Raw genomic sequence first — 26,092 nt, 5'->3', positions numbered from 1 at the left:
TTAGGTTTCCTCAAACTAGGAATACTTCTTAGTATTCTATTTTCACTTATCTTGAGCACATTGTCAAAGTTCACATGACACAACCATTTATTCCATAACCAACTTTCTTCTACTTCAGTGATAAAACATGAACTTTCACTAAGATCTAGGTAGAATAGGTTATCTTTTCTTTGTTTTCTAGACCCAACCAAATTTCTTTTTCCATCCATCAGTTTGGCCTTCCCATTCATGAATTTTACCTTGAATCTAATGTTATTCAACTATGCCAAACTCAATAGATTACACTTTAGTCCTTCCACCCAATAGGCATTGCCACATCTGAGTTCATTTGTTAGTAAAATACAACCTTTTCCTTTTATGCAACAAGGTTCATTATTTCCAAATCTAACACTTCCACCATCATAGTGTACCATATGTTCAAACTTTGATTTGTCACCAGTCATATGATGAGAGAAGCCACTATTAATAATCCATGTATCATTCTTACTAACATGAGAAATAAGTGCCATTTTATTTGTCTCATCATCTGATTCATCTTTTACAACTATATAGACCATTTCATAATTTTCACTGCTATCAGGATCTTTAGCCACAAATTAAGATTTCTTACCTTTGTTCTTGTAGTCCTTGTAGCTCTTGAATTCCTTCTTACCATTGAACTTACTTCTTTTCTTTTCACCTTTTCTTTCTTTGTTGGGACATCTTGCAGTGATGTGACCAACTTCTTTACATGAAAATCAGATTAGAGGAATCTTACCTTTGCACTTTCCTCTACCTTTGGAATATTTCATTGCAAGTAGTACTTCAAAACTTTAAGATCATTATCTAAACTCTCTTCCTCTTCTTCACTTTTGATTGTTTGTCTTTTGATTTTCTACCCTTTTTATTGAGTGAAATCTTGGCTTCAAATGCAAACTTAATACCTTTGGAACTAGAGACATAGTTATCATAGTTATCCAACTCAAAAGATGTCAATCTTCCTAGTATAGCATCTAGATTTATCTTATTATTTAGATCACATCTCATCTCTTGAACACTCTAATTGCATAGATAGGAAGAAGGGTTTTGAGCACCTTGCTTACAACTAGTTTTTCATGAATGTCTCCTCTAGATGCTTTGATTTTACTTAAACTTGCTTGGATTTTCTCAACATATTTTGTAATATTTTCATCCTCTCTCATCTCCATTTGATCAAACTGGCCTCTCAAGCTTTCTACCTTGGCTCTTTTTACATTGTCATCACCTCCATAGATATCCTTCAGTTTGGGGGAGCAATAGCACATCCTTTGACCTCATCAAATTCAACATAATTAAGAGTTGATGCTATGTAAATCATTATGTTATTATAATTTTAATTTTTAATAATTTCTTCCACAGTCATTGAACAAGTAGGAGCTTTATAAGTAGTGTTTAAATATTCCAAACCTAAACTACTGATGGTTGTTAGATGCAACTTCATGTGTTCTTTCTATGCTACAAAGTTGTCTCTATTCAACTTGGGAATCTTTCTTTTGTATGACATCTTGATCTTTATCTTAGGTCCTTGAAACCTTCTCTACAAGAACCAAATGCTCTGATATCAATTGTTGGAAATATAAGAGGATAAATTAATAGGGGAGGGGCAAATTCATTACCATAAAAAATAAATCCCAGATTCCTTAGATGCCAATATAAATTAAAACATAAACTCTAATTAAACTATATTATGTTGTTACTCAACAAACACATAGGCACTCAGTTAACACTAGCAAATACTACAACTTGGCAAGTACTAAGAATCAACTATAACTTGGAAATAACTAATTTTATTGATCCTAATGTGATTAACCTTAATTTTAGCTTAGTTGTATATAGATAAAGAAATAGCATTAACACAAGTGACACCAAGATTTAATGTGGAAACCCAATTTGGAAAAAAACCACCAATTGCAACTAGTTATTGTTTTCACTCTTTTAAAGTGAGTCTTGTTAGGAGCCAACCCAGTTAAAGCTTACAAAATACATTGTTAGGTGTGACCCTATTAGAGGATTTAATCACCCTCTTAGGAGTGGCCTTGTTAGAGGTCTTCAAGGCACTTTAAATAGAAATGTCACCTTTTTAGAGGATTTACAACTAGCTATTAAGCCAACTCTATTAAGAGATTTAGATCACTACTAAAATGGTTAGAAAGTAACAATGAGATGACCTAATTTTTGATGCAACTAAATTTTTGATTACAAATATGAGTTATATCTTTAATACTTAATACTTCCTAATCGAATGTATCTTTGCAGCTCCACAAGGATATTCTTCTTATCCTTCAAATTCGCTTCCCCTAAGCATCTTCAAATCTTCTATTACTTCCACATATTTAATTCTCAACTTGACCTTATATTTATATCTTATACATTTTCAAGTCAACTTGAATACAACTTATAAGAATACTTAATATTCATCTCCACAATCAGCTAGAACCAAAAAACAAATCAATTGAACTCAATAGGCGAAAACAAAAAAAACCTTTGTTAGCCGACCCTACTCGATAGACACTAACCAAAAACCAGTTTCTTTTGTTAAGAAAGTGAGCTCAGTGAACACTATATCTTATGATAACTTACTTTATCTCCTGAGTGAACTTAGTAGACACTATCTTTTGTGAATTCTCTTTGGTAACTGAGTGAATTTGGTTAACACTCATTATCTTCCAACTTTCCCTTGTCTCTTGAATGAACTTGGTAGACTCTAACTTCTGAACTTGGCTTACATAGGAATGTTTAACAATGATAACTTTAAGAAACCCCTCACGAAAAAATATGCCTAAAATACTGGTGAATCCAATATTTTGTGGGCAAGAATATTTTAATGTCGAGGGTAATTTTTTTGTTCCATATAGGGAAATAAAATATTACATGTTGGCAATTTTTTTCTTTCCCTAGCAAAAATCATTTTAAATGTGGCAAATTAATTATTTTTCTTGCTAACAACTAAATAAATGATGGGAATTTTTTCCCTTTCCAAAAATGAATTAATAACGTTAGAGGCAAATTACTTGTTTTGTAGGAAAATAAATAATAATGGTCTTGGCTAATCTTTAATGGTAATCAAAATTTTGTTTAATCTGAAAGTGAATTAGTAGTCACTTCAAGTTTCAACTTGTTTACTGTCTTAGGCCTATAATTAATAATGTCTTAATGTCACTACATTAGAGTCACTAATACTATTACCAAGTCGGCTACCATCACTTTCAAGTTTCATATTGTTAATAGTTTTATTGATCATTGACTATTATAGATCAATGATAGAAGATGCATTTTAGGGCCACTTGCTTGAAAAGACCTAGACTCACATGGAATTCTCTCTAATGGAGACATGGAAATTTTTGCATAGAAACTATTAACTAGAATGTACTTAATGTTAGGCACTTTTAATTGTCTGACATTAATATGAGTATATCTTGCACACTCCAAAATTAATAGGAATATGAAAAATAAGATATGAAAGATTGTGAATGCCAAACAATCTAATGCAACTACCATTGAATAGAATCTTCAATTCCTGTTTCATTATCATTTCTCAAATTCTTCAATCTAAATGTGGTTTTTAGAGTTTCTTGAATCTTAGTCATGGATATGCCGATTCACTTGAAATGCACTTTAATGGCTCTACAAAAGCCCTTTTTGGGTAGGATTCTTGATGATGTCCTTACCATGGTTTGCAAGCTAGATGCCCAAAGTCATTTTATCTGCCATGCTATATTCATGGTCCTCGGCCATGAATTCTTAAGAAGTAATAAGAGGTACCATGTGTCCATAGATATTACCTCCTGCTTCCTCGTGTCTTTTCTCAACCTTGGAGGCAGTCAAATAGAAATTTTGATGCTTTTGCGCAACATTTTTAAGGAAAAGTTTTTAGAAGATGATGTCAAAATTCTTGTATTGGTCAAGCAAGTATCACGGCTAGGCATTGGCATCCCTTTTGTAGATGTAATAGAGAAGTGATGGGAGCAAGGCATAGGGAGCATTATATAGAAGCATCCCTTCCTTCTTGGCATGAATGGATGACAATTGACTAGCCATTGGAAGTGAGCATGAATTGGAAGGGATTTTCTATGAAAGTGGTTGTTGTTGGATGATATTAGTGAGACTGACTTCACATGGCTGGACAAGTTCAACGATGTCATCCTCTCCAACAGATTCCTCATGGAGGGACTTGAAGACCTTTCTGATTGAAGGCTTCAAGCCCTTGTCCCCTTAGCCTATTGATGCTTCCAACCTCCCTGTTCCCTAGTTCTCTGTTCCCTATTTCCTTAACTCTTTTCCTTTAGGGAAAAAAATCTTTTTAAGGTATCTATTTTTTCTTTGGATTGGGCCTTGCCCTTTAATATAAATTACAAAATAGTAAAATCAGCTTGATTTAATTAGCTATTTTGAATATCTATGCTATGAATAAGTGTTATCTACATTGTACACTCTAAAATATTATCAATAAAAATAATAGGTTTTGGCTTCTCAAATCGTTGTTCCCATTAGTCTACAACTTTGTTTTTGGCATCTCAATGCATTGTTGAAATATTAGTCTGCAACTTTGTTGTAAAAAATTAACTGTTAATAGTTATAAAGTTAGAACTTAGAAACAAAAAAAATGGTTTCAACAATCCCTTTATGGTTTCATATTTGATTAATGATTTATAGTAAAATATTATTCAATTGAAAATTATCCAATTAATTTTGTTGTAATTTCTAAAACTATTTTTCTTTAATCTGATTGGTTAAAACAAATGGAGCAATAAGAGCAGCTTTCAAGGAAAACTAAAGGTTATAACCTTAACAAAGTTAAATAAAATTTTCATAATTTATGTGTCAATTTTTTATTTCATACCTATTTTGTCACCTAACTTTTTTATTACTACGAAATACTTTAAATGACGAAGAATAGTTTATAAACAATTATCACAATTTTCAATAAATGTTAATAATTTATAGATAATTAAACTATATTACATTTTAATTTTGAAACTAAATAATGAATATGAATAAAAATATAGCATTTGTAATTATATTTTTAAATTTTAATTATTTTATTTAAATTAAACTATTATCATTATTATTTCATATCTTGCAACAATTTATTTTATAAAATTTAATATATCTTCATTGAATTTTTCATATCATCTTTACAATAAAAAGTTTATGATAGAAAAGGAATTGTTTATATAATAGAAAAGAAAATCATTTATTTATATTATGTTATAACTATTATAATAATTGTTATAAATTATATTATATATATAATATTTTATATAAATAATTAAATTAACATCATGATTTTTACATGCTCAAGCTTAAAAATAAAATAATAACAATTAATAAAAAATTCTTTAACATTATTTATTTCAATATTTTTCTCTATATTAATTAATATGCTATTTAAATTTTTTTCATGCTAATATTCTTTTAAGTCAATTTTTTACTAATTTGATCAAATTTTTTGCCGCGAACTTAGTTGCTATGGAACCTTGTTTAAATAAATAATATTAGTTATTCAAAAGGTTTAAGTTTCAATGATTCGTGATTTGATCTGGAACATTCAATGAATGATAGATCAATGATCACAGCTTTATTTCAAGCCAAATTTTAAAAGATTGAATTAAAATTCTATTTCTATCTGAAATTGGGACAATGAAGATTCTACCTGAAATCCTGACCATTGACTAAAAGAAATATTGATGGGTCAAGATGAATTTTGGGCCAATTTGGGGAATATTTTTTTGTGTGCCTAGATTCATTTAGAATTGTGACATGTGTCTGGTCATTACAAAGCTTAATTAAGTTTCACAACTCGATTAATATTAATAATAATTATGTTTATAAACAATTATCAAAATTATCAATATATGTTAATAATTTAAAGATAACTAAACTATATAACATTTTAATTTTGAAACTAAATAATAAATATGAATAAAAATATAGCATTTTTAATTATATTTTTATAATTTAATTGTTCTACTTTTTTGATCGATAATGGTATAATATATAAGATAAAAGATAAAGTAGTTACATACCAGTCATTCGTATATCAGCGAAACATCATTAACAAAAAAGCCCTAAAGGCTTGAGCACCCAACTCGACTACCAATCCTAGTGTCAATACAATCTGCAGCCATACATATACAAAAACCACCAACCCATTACAAGCTTTAGCTTCCTACCCCTAACATATCAGCCAACTAAAAACATAGCATTCACCTACACAAAAACTTAAAACACCGTCAACTTATCTAGCATACCCTAGCCCATATCATCGCCAAGTGAAAACACTATCCTTGTATCTCCAAAGCAACATGCCAACCTTGAGGACTACACCTTCAATGTGGAAAGGTGGCTCATTCATTTTTCAGTTGAGCATCCCTGCCTTCCTCCCTTTTAAACTCCTCCCACAACTTTCCCCATGCATCTTTTGGTGCCTCATATAAAGAAGGCTTGTCTACCTTTGCTCTCCACTACAATAATGGAATGTAGTCATAATGTCTACCTTCATCCTCATCCTCCAAAACACTCAGAAAGGTCTGAGCCAAAGCCTAGTATAGACTACTCCAGAATGGAGTCTAAACCCCATAGCATATCCTCTATAAACAAAGCTTTACCCACATATCCAACCTCCTCTATGGATTGTTTAACTCCAATCCCCATGCTACCACCATTGCAATAACATCTAAGTTGGAGCGCTACTTAACCACTCTTTCCTAGAACTAAGTACCCAACACCGCTTCTATCATTGCATCAATGTTAATCTTCAAAAGGGCTTTCATCCTTTTCTTACTAATTGACCCTTTAAAAGCCTTTATCTCCTTGTTTGAATCCAAAGCAAAGAAGGCCTCTATTACATACAACGTCTCCCTATACTGCAAAAAAACCAGAGCCCTAATTCAACCAACACCATGTTTTGTAAATGAGCTGCATTGCATGCCAACCTATTAAAGTACCTACCTCACATGGAAATCTTCCAAACAAAATCAATACTTATTGGCGACTACCACTTAAAAGATACAACCATTTATAGGAACTTTAAAAGCTTGTTTTGGTAATCTGAAGCCATCTCCTAGCCACTCATCACACACACCCCTCTATCAACTCCCACAAGAATCCACCAACCAGCAATAAATGATTGATACCAGTGATGAAACCTAACATTGCTACTACCTCAAGAGTCTAGTTGTATCGTACCTAGATCATTAACTTCAATAGAATTAATTTGGAAAAAAGTTGTTGCCCAGTTCACCAAGTTGTCCACTTCTATGTTACCCTCCCTATACACATGGCTCACCTTAAAATCTATAAATATATCCAAAAAATCTCTAATCATTTGAATTAGGTTCTGAAAGAACCATGTTTGCATCAAGCCTCTGACAATGCCATCAACCACCACTTTTGAATCCCCTTCCAAGTGAAGATGTGTAACTTCTAATTTTTGGCTAATAAAACTACCAATAGTGCAGCCTCAATCTTAGGTGCATTATTGGTGCCATCCACCAACCTTTTAGCTACAAACCCAATGATTTGCCCTTTATCATTTCTAGCCACTACTTCTATGCCCAATACTCCTTTATTCCCTTTTGACACATCATCAAAGTTGATTTTAATCCATTCCTTTTTTGGTAGGCTCCACCTGATTTCTTTCCTGTCAATTTTTAGCTTCCCTTCCAAATCTCCATCATTTTCCCATTTGATTCTAATCCCTATTCAAAAATTTTGCACTCTACTATCCCAGTAATTGAAACATCTCCTAGGGTGCTGAAGTACTACATTGGCATTCATACATTCTTCAATAGCTTGGTGGATTCTATCCCAAACACCATCCACACTTTCCACTTTATCCTAAAAAATACACTGATTCCTCTCCTTCCATATTTCCCATATAATTGAAGTTGGACTTACAACCTAAATATTTGAGTAGAAGGATTTTTGGAAATCCACTGGCCAACATTGAAAGATGCCTTTAACCGAATCTTGTAGAGGAGCAGTCTAGCATAAATGCATCTTCAACTGCATCCAACACTATTGAGTGAATTCATAGTGGGCTAAAAGGTGATTCAAAAACTCTATTGCCTTCATATAAAGAGAACAACAAGATAGGCCCACAAACCCATACTTATATATTCTATCATCTGTAAGAATCCAACCTTGTAATGCAAGCCAAGCAAATGCTCCTACCTTGGGCATGCATAATTTATTCCAACACAACTTATGCGGGCACCCCTCAGGATGTAATGTCCCATTTTTATTTTATATGATATTTAAAGCCTATAATCAGAATTTAAAATCAAACAACCAATATTTCAAAAGTTCAACCAATTTCTCAAAAAAACCCAAATCAGGTATGCCTAAAATAGTGCCAAAAACTTCACAGCTTCACATATTATTAATAAATCTGAAAGTAGACATTTTTAGAAAAAAAAATCTAGCATAAAATCCCACAAAATTATATTTCTAGATCTGTATAGAGTTTACACAACAACTCCCAAATGGAGGACAAAAACAATGCTCATTGGGCTCTTGAAAACAACACAAAATAGCTCGAAAATACTACAAAATACTAATAATCTATCATAGAAGCATAATCATGACTTAGTGCCTATATTTAGCTCTATTTTAACATCTAAGTGTCTGAAATACAGCAGCAAATGAAATTGATATGAAATACTCAACTGAAAACACCAAACTCTTACAAGAAACACACCCAAAAACTTACAAATTTGCACTATTCAGCACAAGGGAAAACTCTGCATAAGCTTGCACATGGAATGGCCTCAAACTCCAATCCTTAGCCTCCCTAGAAACTTACAAACTCCCATCCTTGGGTCTCCTTCTCCACAGGTTTGACAGCTTTTGAAGAACAACAAAGCAATGAACAAAAATCAAGGTCTAGAATGAGCCCAAAATGCCTCCAAATCCCTTTAAAAGAGGGCATAACCCTAACTCATGACCAAGAGGGGTCAATAATACATATTTTAATAATAATTTTTATTTATTAATCTATTGGTTTCCAAAGATTACCCCCTTTTGTCAAAACTTCACTTTTTGAGCTTGCCTACCTTAGTAAAAGTTATTATTTTTAATTATTTGAAAAAGGGACATGACAAGTCCTCCCCTCCCAAATATTGTTTGTCCTCAAGAAATGAAGGCTATAATGCTCAAGAATATGTGCTCCTTCCCAAGTTGCATCCTCCAATGGTAATTCTTTCCATTTGACCAAATGCTCTATGATAATCCTATTTCTCAATCTTTTCTCTCTTGTATCCAAAACCTCTTTTGGTATCAAAACTAATTTTCCTTCAACATCAAGAGGTGGTAATTCTATAGATACTATGGTTTTCTATCCTAGAACCTTCTTCAAGCAAGAGACATGAAAAACATTATGTATTTTGTTGTTTGGTGGGAGCTCCAATTCATAAGCTACCTCTCCTACCTTCTTGATGATCGTATAAGGCCCATAGAACGTTGGCTTGAGCTTCTCTACCCCACTTCTCTTCAAGGTTCTTTGCTTATATGGCTACAACCTAACAAGTACCAAATCTCTGACCTCAAAAGATCTTTTAACCTTTTTCCTATTAGCATACAACTTCTATTGGTTCTGTGCATATTGTAGATTATCCTTGAGGGACCTTATTATGTCTTGGCTTTTCTTGATGAAATCACTTGCTCCAAGTACTCTGCTATTTGAAAGTACTAGATCAAAAAAGTTAAGGGCATCATAACCATAAAGAGCACAAAAATGAGGCATACCAATAGACATGTGATGAGATGTATTGTAACAAGACCCCCCTAGGTGCAACCATTTCAACCAAGCATGTTGTTGATTTGAAACATAGTTCCTCAAATATCCCTCTATCCATTTATTAACTATCTCTGCTTGTCCATATATTTGAGGGTGATAGCTAGTACTAGTAGTGAGTACAATCCCTACCAAATTAAAAAGCTCCTTCCAAAAAGAGCTAAGGAATCTACTGTCCCGGTCACTGACAATGTTTCTAGGTAAGCCAGGTAATCTAAAAATTTTGTTGAAGAACAATTTGGCCACTTGTGATGCCTTGAAATTAGATGTGATGGAAAAGAAATGTGCATAATTAGTTAGTGTATCTACCACCACATATATGCAATCCTTACCTTGAACCTTGGGCAACCTAGTGATGAAGTCCACGGAAATACTTACCCATTTTTGTTCAAGAATAGGAAGTGGCTGCGACAACCTTGCAGGAAAAATTTGCTCACTCTTGTTTTGTTGGCATACCATACATTCCTTAATGTGTTTAAGGACATCCTCCTTCATACCCTTCCATGAAAACTACTCTCAAAGTTTCCTGTATGTCTTGAAGTATCCTTGATGACGAGCTAAAGGTGTGTCATGAAAGGCCCTCAATATCCTCTCCTTAATTTTTGATCTTGGCACTGAGAAGATATTGTTCTTGTAATAAATAATTTCATCAAAAACCTTGTACCTTTTATCATCCACTAACTTATCCAAAATCTTGGTGTCAAAGGAATCTTTAGCATACTCTAAAATTATGGAGACTTTCTAATCAGCAGAGATGGATGCTAAGGAACACAAAGTGGTCTTTCTTGAGAGAGCATCAACAACCACATTATTTTTTTCTTTCATGTATTCAATATCAAAATCATAAGCTTGCAATTTGATTACCCATTTTTTTTGACGACCATTCAAATCCCTTTGGTTCAAGAAGACCCTGAGGCTATTATGGTCTATCTTTAAAATGAATCTCCCACATAGAAAATATTGTTTAAACTTATGAAATTCATGCATGATTTCCATCATTTCCTTATCATAGATGAAATAACCTTTGTCTAATTGATTTAGTTTTATACTCTCAAATTCTATTGGATGTCCCCATTGAGTTAGGACAGCCCCTATACCTTCTCTAGAAGCATCACATTCAACAACAGTAGGTAACGAGGAATCTGGAGTTGCAAGCACAAGGCATGAACTCATTACCTCCTTAAGATTATCAAATGTTTTTTGTGCCTTTTCTATCCAAACAAAAGCTCCTTTCTTTGTCAAATCAGTCAAGGGGGCAACAAGTTGAGAAAATCCCTTGGAAAATCTCCTATCATAGCTACACAACCTGAAGAAACCTCTCAACTGAGCAAGATTAGTGGGTGGAGGCCAATCCAAAATTGCTTGGATTTTTTGTCGATCAACCTGTACTCCTTTAGAACTTATAATGTGTCCCAAATATAGGATCTCTATAAAACCAAACTCACATTTAGATAGCTTAGCGTAGAAGTATTGTTGCTCCAAGATTCCTAAAATAGTGTCTATGTGCTTTAGATGCTCTTCCCATGTTTATTGTAAATCAAGATATCACCAAAAAATACCAAAACAAATTTTTGAAGATGATTTCTGAATAGCTTATTCATACAAGCTTGGAATGTTACTTGTGCATTAGTGAGGCCAAATGGCATAACAATAAATTCAAAGTGCCCATAGTGACATCTGAAAGTAGTCTTTTCTATGTGCATAAAAGTGTCACACTTCTGTAAACCATTATTCTTGAGAGAACCAATGGAAAAGGGAGTCTCAAGAGCTAGCTTATAGCTCTCTATCTATGGCGTGCAAGGACTACGAGATGGTGGCTCTCAAATAAACTAAACTATTCAACCCTTGCAAGGTGCACCATAGAACAAGAGATTCAAAGAGTAGAGGCAAGAGTGCCAATATCCAAGAATCTAAAATAAAATGCAATGCAAATGCAAGCTATTCTAAATGAAATTCAAGCTAACAAAAAGAACTAAGCTAAAGAATAAATGAAACTAATCTAAAAAGCATGCCATAATGTAAGTAGAATGAGAGCTAAGCTAAAATGCAAAAATACAAGAATGCTCCAAGTCTCCAAAATCACCAAGAAAACTTGCAACATAACAATAGCATAAGAGACTAAAATTTTTTGAATGAAGAGAGTGCCCTCCCTTTTAAAGAAAAATGGATGGAAGAGATTAAGGGGAAAAGAGGAATAATCAAGGCAGGAGAATACGTCTTGAGTGATCCATGTTCACAAGCATCTCAACCAATCACAATTAATGGTTGACTTTTGAGAGGGTTTGAAATATATATAGGAGAATTAAAGTTATTTTAAAAGTAGAAGATTCCTCTCACATAGAAAAATGTGCATTCATGTGTGGACAAAAAATGTCTTTTCTTTTATTTCTAAAATAGGAATAATGTTTTATGTGTGCACAATTAAGATAAGAGATGAGTGAGAAATTTTATTTAATTAAAAGGGGGGCATGTTCTTTTAATTAATTATGAACTTGGGATAAAGTGGTCATCCATAGATTTTTGAGGATTTGATCAAAAAATAACTATTAGATAAATTATGGGAAAATGCTAGAAAGGGGGCTCATAGTGTAGATGACCATTTTTAGTTGATTACATTCACCCCTCTTTGACTAATGTGTGATTGGCATGGGAATAAATTATATCAAAGAATGAAGAAGCTAAGATGATAGAAAGATCTGATTATGAAGAATGAAATGTAGAAAGAGATAGGAAGTCTTGAATGTATAGCTTAATAGCAGTAGTATTGAACATTAGGAAAAAGACAATGTTAGAATTCAAGAAGAATGCTAACACGTAGAAAAGAAGATAGACCAAGAGAAATTGAATAGATCAAACATATGCTCCTAAGAAATAGATAGTTGTAGTAGTGATGATAGAATATTTTTTCCCCCTCGGGATCGAAATCAAAATGAGATAGAGGAGATGCATAAATAAGCTAGATTTGATCAAATCAGAACAAAAAAAAGTTCATGATGATAGATAAGAGATTAAGACCAAAGAGTGACCACCTAACTATGAAGATATGACCTAGTTTGACTAAATTTGACCAAGAAAGATAAAGCATAAGAATTATGTCAAGTGGAAGAGACTAGAAATGATGAAAAAAATGAAGAAATGATGATTTCCCCTAGAAGATTCAAAGGTTAAGCCTCAATAGGTCAGCCAACCACATAGAAGAAAGAAGAAATTTTTGACTAGTAAGACGAAGCCAAATTTGGATTTTGATCTCAAAAATGGATCGAGGATGTTGAGATTAGAAAAAATAGGTCAAAAGCATAGATGAGACAGTAAGAAAGAAAAGAAGCGAGAAATAGGAAAGAAGAGATAAGATAAGATCGAGAAGATACAAGAGAAGGATGAACATAGTTAGCTAACAAGTCCATGAAAGATAAAGAAGAGAGCTCTCTCAACTTGCAAAATGCAAAGCTAACCTAGAATGAACCCTAGAATGCAAGCTAGTATCAAAAGGTGCAATTGCAAGGGTTACATAAGTAGGTCCTAGTTTTTATCATCAAGCCTTATTAGGGACATCATAAGATCACACAATCATCACTAGTAAAACTATGAGGATATGAACATGATCTACGGGTAAAAGCACAGATTTGTGTCACCATTTGTGATACAAAAATCTGTTTTGGTCAAATCTCATTTCTCTATCAAAACTCAACTTTTTTCAAAAACTAAAAATACCCTTTTATAGATCTTAGATTCAATATAATCATCATATAAATTTTTGAGTGTTTTGATTAGTTATAATATGTTATAATCTCAAAATATTATAAGTTGATATTTCAACATTACAGAAGATTCTCCCTCAAAAAAGGAAAATAAATAGTAAATCATATCAAAAAAATAAAAATAAAAATATTTATCACTAGAGGAGATAATCCTCTTCACAAATATGTACTTTTTTTTCAAGAAGGTATAGATTTGATAGGAAAGTTTTGACGGGAGGAAAAAATTGTTGGATTCTGACAAGGTTGAACTTGAGTACTTATAACAAAGAAAATATACTTTAAAAATAATTATTTCTTTTTTTGTTCACTAGCTATACATGTCATCTATAAAATATTTTCAAATCAGAACAAAAAAAGATGATTTGCACACACTTGTTTGATGGGAACTACATCCTATATTTTTTATAGTTAAAAAAGAGACTTCAAAATAAAATAAAATGAATAAATTCTTAGTCAAAAAAATTATAAAAAGTATAGACATAAAATTCATACAATTCTACACATTTCATCAGTTTACATCATCTTCATATTTTAAACACAATTACCATTTTTTTTGTCATTAATGTTGAACTGTCACATTTTGATATCACGTTTCTTTATAAAAAGTGACATAGGTTTGTGCTTTTACCCCTACATTAGATAGAAATGTGGGAATCCAACCTAAGCATCAAATACATAGAAGTCAAGATGACTACACTATTAGATTCCCTAAGTTTAGTATAGCAAGAGTACACTTGTATCAAGGCATAAGTGCCAGGATAACCCCTGAGTGTGGTATTGCAAAAAATAGTCAAGGGTAATAAATTTATAAGTCAAAGTGTCAAATAGAACAAGCATGAATTCTTAAAACACTATAGACAGATAAAGTATACCCACAAGCAAAAATCAAGAAAATGTGCCCCATGCCCCCAGTCTTCTAGTCAATGACATCCTTAAGAGACTATTAGGGAGGGAACACATAATAAAGAAATCATCATAGACAACACCCAAAGTAGATAAAGATCAACATAGCTCAATTTTTTAAGTGTTTAAGTGCGTGTGTGTAAGTTACCATGCCATTTCTTCAAGACTTGATTCTGATAGTGAGAAATATTGTGACATCGGAGACCATAGGTAAACTATCTGAAAAGTGTTGAGAAACACTTAATGTTAAGGTGGGGGTAGTGTTTAAGAAACACTATTTTTTGAGGTGTCAAAGAAACCCTAATGCACAAGAATACCTCAATGGGATAAGTAGCTATGCCCCCAAGACAAGGAAAAGAAACAATTCTAAGCTAGGATATGTGTTGTAGAGTGTGTGATTGTGACTTATAGATCGAGGTGCAAGGGTCTCAAGTAGCACCTACTTCCAGGTTTTCACCACTTGGAAATTTTTTTTTTTTTTAATGGATTTTTTTCAATTTTCTTTGTATTTTTTTGGTCATGCATCAATGTGCCTATTGCTAGGTTTTCACTAAGATGATCATTTTTTCAGGACATTTTCTAATTTTTAGGATTTTTTCAGCATCATATATGATTTTTTTTGGGTTTTTTAGAATGATTTAGAGATTACTAGTTCTCAAGAAAGATCACATCATACTCTACCAATTTCTAGCAAGGTATAGGACATGATGGATAAATGAGATGGTAGATAAGCAAAGACATATAAGAAAGGAGTATGAAGCAAGTGAAAGTGATGTTGAAGGACTAACTCCTCAAGAGTACCCAAGCTAGGGAAAGAGGTGAAATAGTTAGATGAAGTATGTTTTGGATAAGCAATGGAAGTAATGAGCAAGATAGCATGTAGGATAAGTAGTGAATCCAACAAGTGAGATAGCATGAAGCATGTAGTCCAAAAGAGTAGCCATGTCAAGACAACTATGAGAACCATGTTTTATTTATTATGATGAAGACTCAGGGGTTAACTAGATAGGATAGTAATGGGATAAAGCAATAAGAATAAAGCTCAAGATGGAGGCTATGAGTGAATGAGATAGCACAATAGAACTTCTCGTGGATAAGATAGCCAATATGAAAAGATAGCTCAACATTGTCAAGACCAAAGAGAGAAGAGAGGATAGATGGATGATGGAAGAATTATGCATGATGCCTATTTGCTAGGTTTTCATCACAATACTTATACAAGGTGCCACAAGAAGTAGTTTTCAACATAGGATGAATTTATTTCTCTTTACTTTTGCTACCAAGGTGCCACACGGAGTGGTTTTCACCAAGGCACATTTTCCTTTTTTAATTTTTTCTTTTAAATTTTTTTTTTTTTTGAATTTTTAGAAAGAACTCAATCTTTTTCAATGTATATAGTGCTCCTATAGGAAAGATAAGTCATGATAAGCCAAGACCATAGAAAGGTAAGCTCAAAGATGTTGATAGGATAAAGGAAGAGAGATGGTAATAGGAAGAGTATATGGAGGATACGAGTTTATGTATAAAAAGTAAGTGTAGGCTTTAGAGGATTTCATGAGGGTAGCTGAAATATTGGGCAAGATCAACATCGACACACACCTTGAAGGGTATCAGAATGATGTAGCAATCATGGAGGAAATATTTTTAGTTTTAGATGTATGAGGTGGTAGAAGAGATTTGGAAAAAAGTGGAGTGGAAGGCTTTGGAATATTTTTAGTAAGATTTTTGGAAGAAGATGGAATAGAAGCCTTTGGAAGCATGAATGTCAACTTTGAATTATTTTTAGTATTCAAGTCTTTTAAAAGAGACTAGGAATCCATACAGCTTTAGATTTTTCTTTTTCTTTGGATGCTTGAGAGTGTATTTCTTCAATGATGAATTTAGGAACCCATATTTTCTTTGATTTAGCTCTTTGAGTAGTGGACCTTTGTGGTCTCTTTTGTACATTTTCCTTCTTAGCCTTCACATGTCATTTAGATGGGACATAGTGATCTTCATTTTTCAATGGATTCTTATGTTTATTCTCACTTCTAAAGGACTTGGGATTTGTGGATGAATAAGGTAGATATGACTAGTTTAGATGGATAAATGGGTGGAAATTTGTCAAGGATGAGTATCTTTGTTGATCTTGAGGTATTATGGGAGAGCTAGGAGTGGAAAATGTAGGAGATAAAGGAACATAAGGTCCCAATACAGATGGAAGGTTTGAAAGCTCTAGCTTTGATGGATGAGGACCAAGGATAGAATTAGGATATGCAAATGGATAGTGGAAAGGGATATCAACATCTTTAGAGTGAGAAACATAGTCAAAGCCATCAATATACTCATGAGTAGCTTTGATAGGAACACCATTTTTAATAGGAGCAGTTGAAGCTTGAGCACACTTTTGAAGTGGATATGAAGAAGTAGAACATGAGGGGACACTTTGATCTTGACAAGTAGCTTTGGATAGCATAGGAAGAGAACTTTTGTCATAATTTTCAGTAAGCTCAAGAGAGATAATGGAAGTGGTATCTTCATCATACTTGGGGGATGGAAAAGACATAGGATACAAAGGGGTGAAATTTTGAAGGAGATGAAAGTGTGCTTGATCTTGATCTTTCTTGACATTTATAGCTTTTTCTTTTTTAAATTCCTCTTGACATGGAACCACTTCTAAGGACAAGGGAGAATGAAGAGAAAGTGGAGTAGTGCTTGGAGTAGGCTTAGTAGCATGGAAAGGGTTTGTAGCCAAGTGAAGGTTAGCTTGAGTTTCTTTTAGAGGTAGCCCTTGAGGATAAACATAGTCAATGTGGAAAGCATTAGGTTCTTTATTTGATGGAGGCATGTTGGAAATCTTTGAAGTGTTGGGAGATGCATGAGTATTGGAAGAAGTGGAAGATGTAATAGAGCCACTACTAGACATAGGTTCATCAATGTAATCTTGCTCAAGAGAAGTATCCTCATCACATGAGTCATTAGAGGTATCAATAATTCCATTATCAATAATATCTTGGATTTTATGTTTTAGTTCAATGCAATCTGAAGTACTATGCACACTATGTTGATGATAAGCACAATAGATATCCAAGAATGGGTTTCCATATGAGGTAGACTTAGGTAACATGATGAGCTTGGTACCAAGAAGTGTTTGCAAAGTGTCATCATAAGAATCTTCCAAGGGAGAAAATTTTCTATCAAAAGTATATCTATAGTCATTTTGTTGCTTCTCAAGTGAATAGCATGCATCCATGTTTTCATCATTTTCTTGGTCAAAGATAGGTTTATCATGAAATTTTGGCATAGGCTCAAAGGAGGTAGTAGAGCATGTAGACCTAGAAGAAGAGGATGACCTCAAAGAAGGTGACTCACATGCATATAAAGACCTTAAGGAAGATTCATGTAATGATGCAATCTTCTCCTCTAACCTTTTCTCAAGTTTAGACTTTATTTCTATCATGCGCTTAGAGAGATGAAGATAAGAAAGATCATTTGTCTCTTCTAGTTCTTTGTATTGAGCATATAGATCTTGAAACTCTTTAATGGCATTGAGGATATCATGATCATCTAGATTTGGTTGAGGTTTGGTAGCACAAGCTTTGAAGCCCATAGTTGGTAGATAGATAATCAATCATGAAGGAGACTAGAGGAAACTTAGAAGGTGACACAAGATAACTTGATGTCCAAACTAGAGAGGTAGAGTATTCACTTGTCAATATAGTAAAGGGATATTAAAGTGACTTGTCGAGAAAAGTGTCCAAGAAAATTATGACACTAGTGACTAAAGTGAAGAGCTAGGCAAGAAACCAAATAGCCAAATAGATAGAGAAAGTGGGGTGACAAGTAAACAACTTTCCCAACCCAAGAGTGTAGTCAAGAAATCAAGGTAACCATTTCAGAAAAAAAATAACTAGCAAGAGGACATAGACCATGAAGATAGAAAGACCAAGAGCACTAAGACCGAAGAGCCACTTTAAGTATGTTTAAGCACTAGAGACATAACAAATCAAATCCAAATGATGAAACCCCCTTTAGTAAGTAACACAAGAAAATTTTTAAGACTTGATGCTTTGACTTGGTTGACAAAGTTTGACAATAGTTGATGACATAGAAAATTTGATGTTCAAAAGACATTTCTTTCCAAGCAAGATAGTGACAGATGGAGTAGTCTTCAAACAATCATGCAAGGGACAAAGAAACCTTGCATGACACAAGCATTTGAAAGGTCTTAAAAGAAAGCCCTAGAACTATCATCATGTGTATGTTCCAAAGATTTCCACATGTCTAGCACATTCAAGAACAAATCAAGCAATATCTACCTAGAAGTCATGGTTCATTACTCAAAAACTTGGCCCACACTTGATGCTCCTTCACCTTACACCAAGTGCTTACCCACAAGAGATATTGGCTTTGTCATATAAGTGTCATAAGCACAACTAAGAGAGCACATATGGTGAGTGTAAATCTTGGGGTGATCCGGGTAATCCACTAGGATTTATACTTGCACTAAGAAGTTGAGCAGCAAAATAGGGTAGATACTAACCTAGGGTGTATAGAAAGGGTTTCCATTCATAGCACGCCTCTTGCTCCTGATTCAGAACACCTCACCTTGCAATGAGTAACTAGTCTCGCAACCATAAGAGTACCTTAAGCATTCTTCTCTAGTGATCACCTCATGGTTGCAATCACTCAAGCAATCACACTAGGTAAGACAAGTGCTATGTCTACCAAGGTTTTTTGTCCTTGATAGCCTTGAGATTATAGTGGGTTGGAATATTCAGGTAATTTTCTTGTCCCCACTTGGGTCATTCCTCTTAGGTTGTTTGAGAGCAGGCCCTCTAAAAGATCGTAACTACCTTAAAATGGATCCACTCTCAAGGGTCAAGATTTCTGATTCACCTCAAGGGTGAAGAGCATACTCTCCTACCTCGATTTCTTCCCCCAAACACACCAAGAAGTTTCAATTACCCCCTTGCTTTCAAAATCCAAAGGTGGGTCAAGATTTTTGATTCACTACAAGGGTGAAGAGCATACTCTCCTATCACCAAGGAATCCCAATTGCAAGTTTACTATGCCTAAAAAAATAGACAACTAGTAGATGCCACACATGAAAAAAAAGAAATCAAGTTGGGTTTTTATGCATTGGGCAGTCGTGCAAACAATTTTTAGTAGCCGTTGTGCATTTGAAGCTTTGACATGCATTCTTTTTAGCAATGAAATGAGAAACTCCTTGCAAAACAACCAAGGTTTAGGGTATAATAACCAAATAAGACCTGTAACAAAAAGTGATTAGTTGCCTCAAATATCCAAGTTATCTTCCAACCAAGTGTATGCAAAGAAAGTGCAAACTAATAAAAAATGCTCTCATTTTTACTCTTTGCTTTTGACCTAGTCAACAAGATTGGACTTGTTTTCTATGATTTCAGATCCAAAAATAGAAGTGCAAAGAATAAAACCCTACTAAAAACTAGAGATATTTCCAAAAATGAAAGAAATTGAAAAAAAAATTCTTCATTTGTACCCTAGGGACCCATTTTGTCAAAATAGACTAGACTTATCAAATCAAGCATTTGGGCCCTAATATGACCTCTAAATTAAAACTACAAAGAATTGAACCCCTCTATAATTTTAAGAGCTTTCTAAAAATGTAATTAAAAAAAAAAGAATCTGATTTATGACCAAAAATGACTTTTTTTGAAAAACAAAGAAAAAATCATAACTAACGCAAATCAAGTCAAAATGATCTAAAAATTAGACTGAGACATGTGTGATACATCCCCAACTTGTGAAAAATAAAATTAGATACGAACTCAAACTAGTTTGAAAGGTATGCTCAAATCTTTCAAAACTAGGGTTTTGGCCTTCAAACAAATCTGCACAAAGGTTAGCTTTAAAATCAAAGTAAGAAACCTGCAAAACCACTTGATTAGATCCAAGAATTTTTTGTAAAAAAAGAAAAGAAATGGTAATGTAACCAAAATGCAAGAAAGAAAATAGAGCTAGAAACTTGGTTCTAGCCCAGCGGTGGGTGCCAAAAATGTGTGCATAAAAGTGTCACACTTCTATAAACCATTATTCTTGAGAGAACCCATGGAAGAGAGAGTCTCAAGAGCTAGCTTACAGCTCTCTATCTATGACATGAAAATGCTATGATATGGTGGCTCTCAAATGAACCAAACTATGCAACCCTTGCAAGGTGCACCATAGAATGAGAGATTCAAAGAGTAGAGGCAAGAGTGCCAATATCCAAGAATCTAGAATAAAATGCAATGCAAATGCAAGCTATTCTAATGAAATGTAGGTTAACAAAAAGAACTAAGCTAAAACATAAATTAAACTAAGCTAAAAAGTATGCCAAAATATAAGTAGAATGAGAGATAAGCTAAAATGCAAGAATGCAAGAATGCTCCAAGTCTCCAAAATCACCAAGAAAACTTGCAGCATAACAATAGCATGAGAGACTAAGATTTTTTGAATGAGGAGAGAGCCCTCCCTGTTAAATAAAAATGGATGGAAGAGATTAAGAAGCAAAATATGAATAATCAAGGGAGGAGAATACATCTTGAGTGATCCATGTACACAAGCATCTCAACCAATCACAATTAATGGTTAACTTTTGAGAAGGTTTGAAATGTGTGTAGGAGAATTAAAGTTATTTTAAAAGTAGAAGATTACTCTCACATAGAAAAATGTGCATTCATTTGTAGACAAAAATGTTTTTTCTTTTATTTCTAAAATAGGAATAATGCTTTATGTGTGCACACTTAGGATAAGAGATGAGTGGGGAATTTGATTTAATTAAAAGAGGGAAATGTTCTTTTAATTAAATATGAACTTGGGATAAAGTGTTCATACCATAGGTTATAATCAAATAAATAGATTTTTGAGAATTTGATCAAAAAATAACTATTAGATAAATTATGAAAAAATGCTAGAAAGGGGGCTCATAGTCTAGATGACCATTTTTAGTTGATTACATTTTCCACATCTTCCCTCCTCATTTGGATTTGATGGTACACTCATCTTAAGTCAATTTTTGAGAAGTATATAGCACCATGTAACTCATCAATGAGTTCATCTATGCATGGTATGGGATACTTGTTTTTTATGGTCTTCTTTTTTAGAGCCCTGTAGTCTATACACATTCTCATTGTAGTATCCTTTTTCTTGACAAGTACCACAAATGATGCAAATGGACTAGACCTAGGCCTTGTGAATCCCATGTCTAGGAGTTCCTTAATAGTTTTTTCTATTTCTTCCTTATAACCTCTTGGATGGTGGTATGGATTTGTGATAACTAGTTTGGCACCCTATTCTAACTCTATAACATGCTCAAAACCTTTATCTAGTGGTAATCCTAGAGGCAAATCATTGAAAATTATACTATGTTTATCAAGAATATTTTGAATTTCAAAATGGAAATTACCTTGATTATTTGGAGACTTTGTTGTATGGATTATGACTCCTGCTGCCTATGCTACTTGTCCTCTCCAAAAATTCATCTCCATCCTCTTTGCAGTGACCAACTTAGGTGCTCCATTCGATAAGCCTCTCAATAAGACTTCTTTTCCATTGGAATAAAATTTAAACTCCATAGTTTGATGGTTCATGTAATAGCCTCCAATAGAGTGCAACCATTGAACACCTAATACAAGATTTTTCTCCCCAATGCCAACAACATAGAAGTCATCACATAACTCATAATCTCTTCAAGTCATGTTAAGTTGTTTTACCACCCACGTGGAAGGCATAGTGAATCCATCAGCTATAGTAACATTGAATCCCTCAAAATATATTACTTTAAGCCCTCTTTTCATGATGAATCCCTCATCAATAAAATTTCAAATTTCCCCACTATCAAGCCAAATTGTCAACCTTTTCCCTGCTAGTACCCCTTGAATTCGAAAGAGATGGTATCTTGGGACTCCTGATAATGCTGCTAAAGTGCCATCCTTGCTGATTTCTTTTTCCTTCTCTTCTTCATCCTCTTTAATGTCATGAAATTCCTCATGCTCATTTGAATTAGATTATGAAGCAACTTCAATATAGTGCACTTGACATTTCCCCAAACATTTGTGTCTTGGAACCCATGGTTCTCTATAAGTGAAACAATGCTTTTTCCTTTATAATTCACTCCTAGTCTCTTCATCTACCTTCTTTTTTTCTACATTTATCACATTCTTTGGTGGTAGTGCTGGAAAAGTATTTTTCTAAAAATTCCCCTTATATTGCCAAAGTTTTAGGAGTTTTTGATTAGTGACTAGTTTCATAGGTACACAAGTTTCAAGTTGCAAGCTTCTTTTGATAGCTTTCTTTAAGGTTGAGGGTGAGAAAGCCAAAAGTAGACCCTTAATAGAATCTTCCAAACCATCAAGAAAAAGATAAACAATGCTCTTTTCACTCATATTAGGTACCATAATAGCCACTTTTTGAAACTCTTCTATATACTCATTAACAGATTTGGTTTTCTTCAACTCTGACAATTCTTTAAAATACTCTTCATCATCCTTGAGGTCAAATCTATCTATCACTCTTTGACTGAAATCATCAAATGTAGTTACTTGATCATGACCTTAAGTTGTCATTCTATGATACCACAAATCATAGGCTATATCTTCCAAGTGTAAAATTGTGAATTAAATGACATCACTCTCCTTCATGGGGTTAAGTGTGAAGAAGGTCTGTAATTTTTGTAGCCATGCTCTTGCTGAGATTTTATTTTTTCCATCAAAAGTAGGTGTTGTAAACTTTCTTATTTTATTTTTGAGCTCTCTTCTACTTATGTCATGCTCCCTCCTATACTCTTTCTTGGGCATCAAAGTGTTCATCATATCCACATATTCTCTAAAAGGAACCAAACTATGAAAGTCATCATCTAAGCCATTGTAAGTAGCTCTTAATGCAATCAACTTACCTATAACCTCTTCCACAAGACTAAGTGCTAGATTTGGTACTGGTGGCTCATGTACATGTAGGAAAATAGTTTTTGTTGATTTAGAGGGTGTGGTTTTTAGATTTCATGGCTCCTCTGAAGTGCTCCCTTTCTCATTAGTAGATGCAACTCCTTGTAGTTTTTCTGTCAATATTCACAAAGCCTCCCTAGTTTCTGTCAAACTATCCACTGTTTACTTCTGAGTATTTTGGATGTCCTAGAAGAATTTCTTTACCATCTTATCTAGGTTAGCCATACTTTTTCTTTGCTTGGATTTTTTACTTTTACTTTTAACTAGAGGTTTGATCAAAAAAAAAATATTCTTTTCTCACTGCAAATATCTCTTTTCTCTTTCACTTAGTTGCATACAAACTTCTACAAACTATTAGGCTAGCAAGATCTTAGCTCTGATACCACTATAATTTTCCCTTTCTGATTTTATATTATATTTAAAGTCTCTAATCATATTTAAAATTAAACAACCAATATTTCAAAAGATCAACCAATTTCTCAAAAAAAACACAAATTAGGTATGCCTGAAATAGTGCCAAAAACTTCACAACTTCACATCTTATTAATAAATCTGAAAGTAGAAATTTTTAAAGAAAAATTTCCAGCATAACATCCCACAAAATTATATTCCTAGATCTATATAAAGTTTACACAACAGCTCCCAAACAGAGGACAAAAACAATGCTCATTGGGCTCCCAAAAACAACACAAAATAGCTAAGAAACACCATAAAATACTAATAATCTATCGCAGAAGTATAACCATGACCCAATACCTATATTTAGCTCTATTTTAAAATCTAAATATCTAAAATATATCAAAGAACCAAACTGATATGAAATACTCAACCAGAAACACCAAACTCTTACAAGAAACACACTCGAAAACTCACAAATTTGCACTATTCAGCACAAGGGAAAACTCTACATGATCTTGCACATGGAATGGCCTCAAAATACCATTATTATCCTACCTAAAAAATTACAAAATCCCATGCTTGGGTCTCCTTCTCCACAAGTTTGGCATCCTCTAAAGAACAACAAAGCAATGAGCAAAAATCAAGTTCTAGAATGAGCCCGAATTGCCTCCAAATCCCTTTAAAAGAAGGAATAACCCTAACTCACAACCAAGAGGGGTAAATTAAATATATTTTAATAAAAAATTTCATTTATTAGTCCATTTGTTTCCAAATATTAGCCCCTTTTGTTGAAACTTCACTTTTTGAGCCTACCTTCCTTAGCAAAAGTTATTATTTTTAATTATTTGAAAAGGGGACATGACACAGGAGTTGTCACATTTCCACTAAGCTGATATCCAAACTTAGTATAATAAAATACACTCTTGGATGGTTAGTATAATAAAATCCACTCTTGGATGCACACCAAACATTCCTATCCTCCTTATTGCTCAAAATAATCTGTCTTTCCTTAAAAATGCCTTCTAGCCTTGGTTTATGCTCATCTGACAGTTGCAAATTAGAAAAGTCCCTCCAAACCCAACATGGGCCTAACTCCATATGTTTTTCCTCCACATAATAGTCCATTGTGGTAACCTAGGTAGCCTCCAACATAGGAATAAGATTCTCCATACCTTCCAACTCAGCCAATTTTTCCATCCCGTTCTAGGAATCATGCTAGAAGGAGGCTTTTTCCCCATTTCCAATGTGCCAAGAGATATGTTTAGTTATAATAGGCCTACACTCCAACATGAAATTATAAATAGATGAACCTTTCAGAGGATTTCTAACTATCACAATCCATAATGGATCCCTTCAATCTAAATATTTAGCCTATAGTATTTTAACCCATAGTTGATCTAGATGCTCATACATCTCCCTTATCAACTTGGCTCCCAAAGCCTTTTTGACAACTTGCCACCTCCTAAGGCCCACTCCCTCTTATTTATTTGACTTGCACAAGAATTCCCATGGTTCCAGAGGAATTTTTTCTTCATTTTGGGTCCCATTCCACAAGAATTTTCTCATCCTTAGTTTAATATGCCTTAATACCTCCACTAGTATCTTCAAACAACTCATAGAGAAGGTTGGAATAGCTGAAATAACTATTTGAAGGAGCAAGATTCTTCCCACAAAGGATAACAACCTCCCTTTTCAACCATCCAAATGCCTGATGCAACTATCAATCAACTCTTTCCATAGATTAGCATTATTCTTGCCTTGAAACAGAGGTATACCTAAGCACTTATTAGGTAGGATTCCTTGCCTTACCCCCAAAAATTGGCATATCTTCACCTAAATCTTGTTTGCAATATTAAAAAAAAAAAATTTTGATTTTCTCCATTGAATACACTGCCTAGAAACTTTACCATATTCCTCTAGCACATTTTTAATACATTGAGCCTCCCTAATACTAGCCTCTCCCATAAGAAAGTTGTCATCCACAAACTGTAAGTGTGTTACTACATCAACACCTCTAGCAACTTACAGTCCATTCCACCTTCTATTCCTTCTTGCTTTAGAAATTTCTCTACCCAGTACATCTATTAGAATAATAAAAAGAAAGGGAGATAAGGGGTCACCTTGATGTATACCCCTTTCCATATCAAAAAACCTTGAGGGCTGCCATTCGCTAAAACTGAAATACAAGGGGAATCAATGCAAGAAAGAATACACTTACACCAGCAACTACTAAAACCAAACTTATCCAAATTTTTTATCAAAAACAACCTATTGAC

Source organism: Cupressus sempervirens, chromosome 1, assembly GCF_028749045.1.
Source record: "Cupressus sempervirens isolate cs-2001-9-10 chromosome 1, ASM2874904v1, whole genome shotgun sequence".
NCBI classification, from domain to species: Eukaryota; Viridiplantae; Streptophyta; class Pinopsida; order Cupressales; family Cupressaceae; genus Cupressus; species Cupressus sempervirens.
This window is presented reverse-complemented; position numbering follows the sequence as displayed.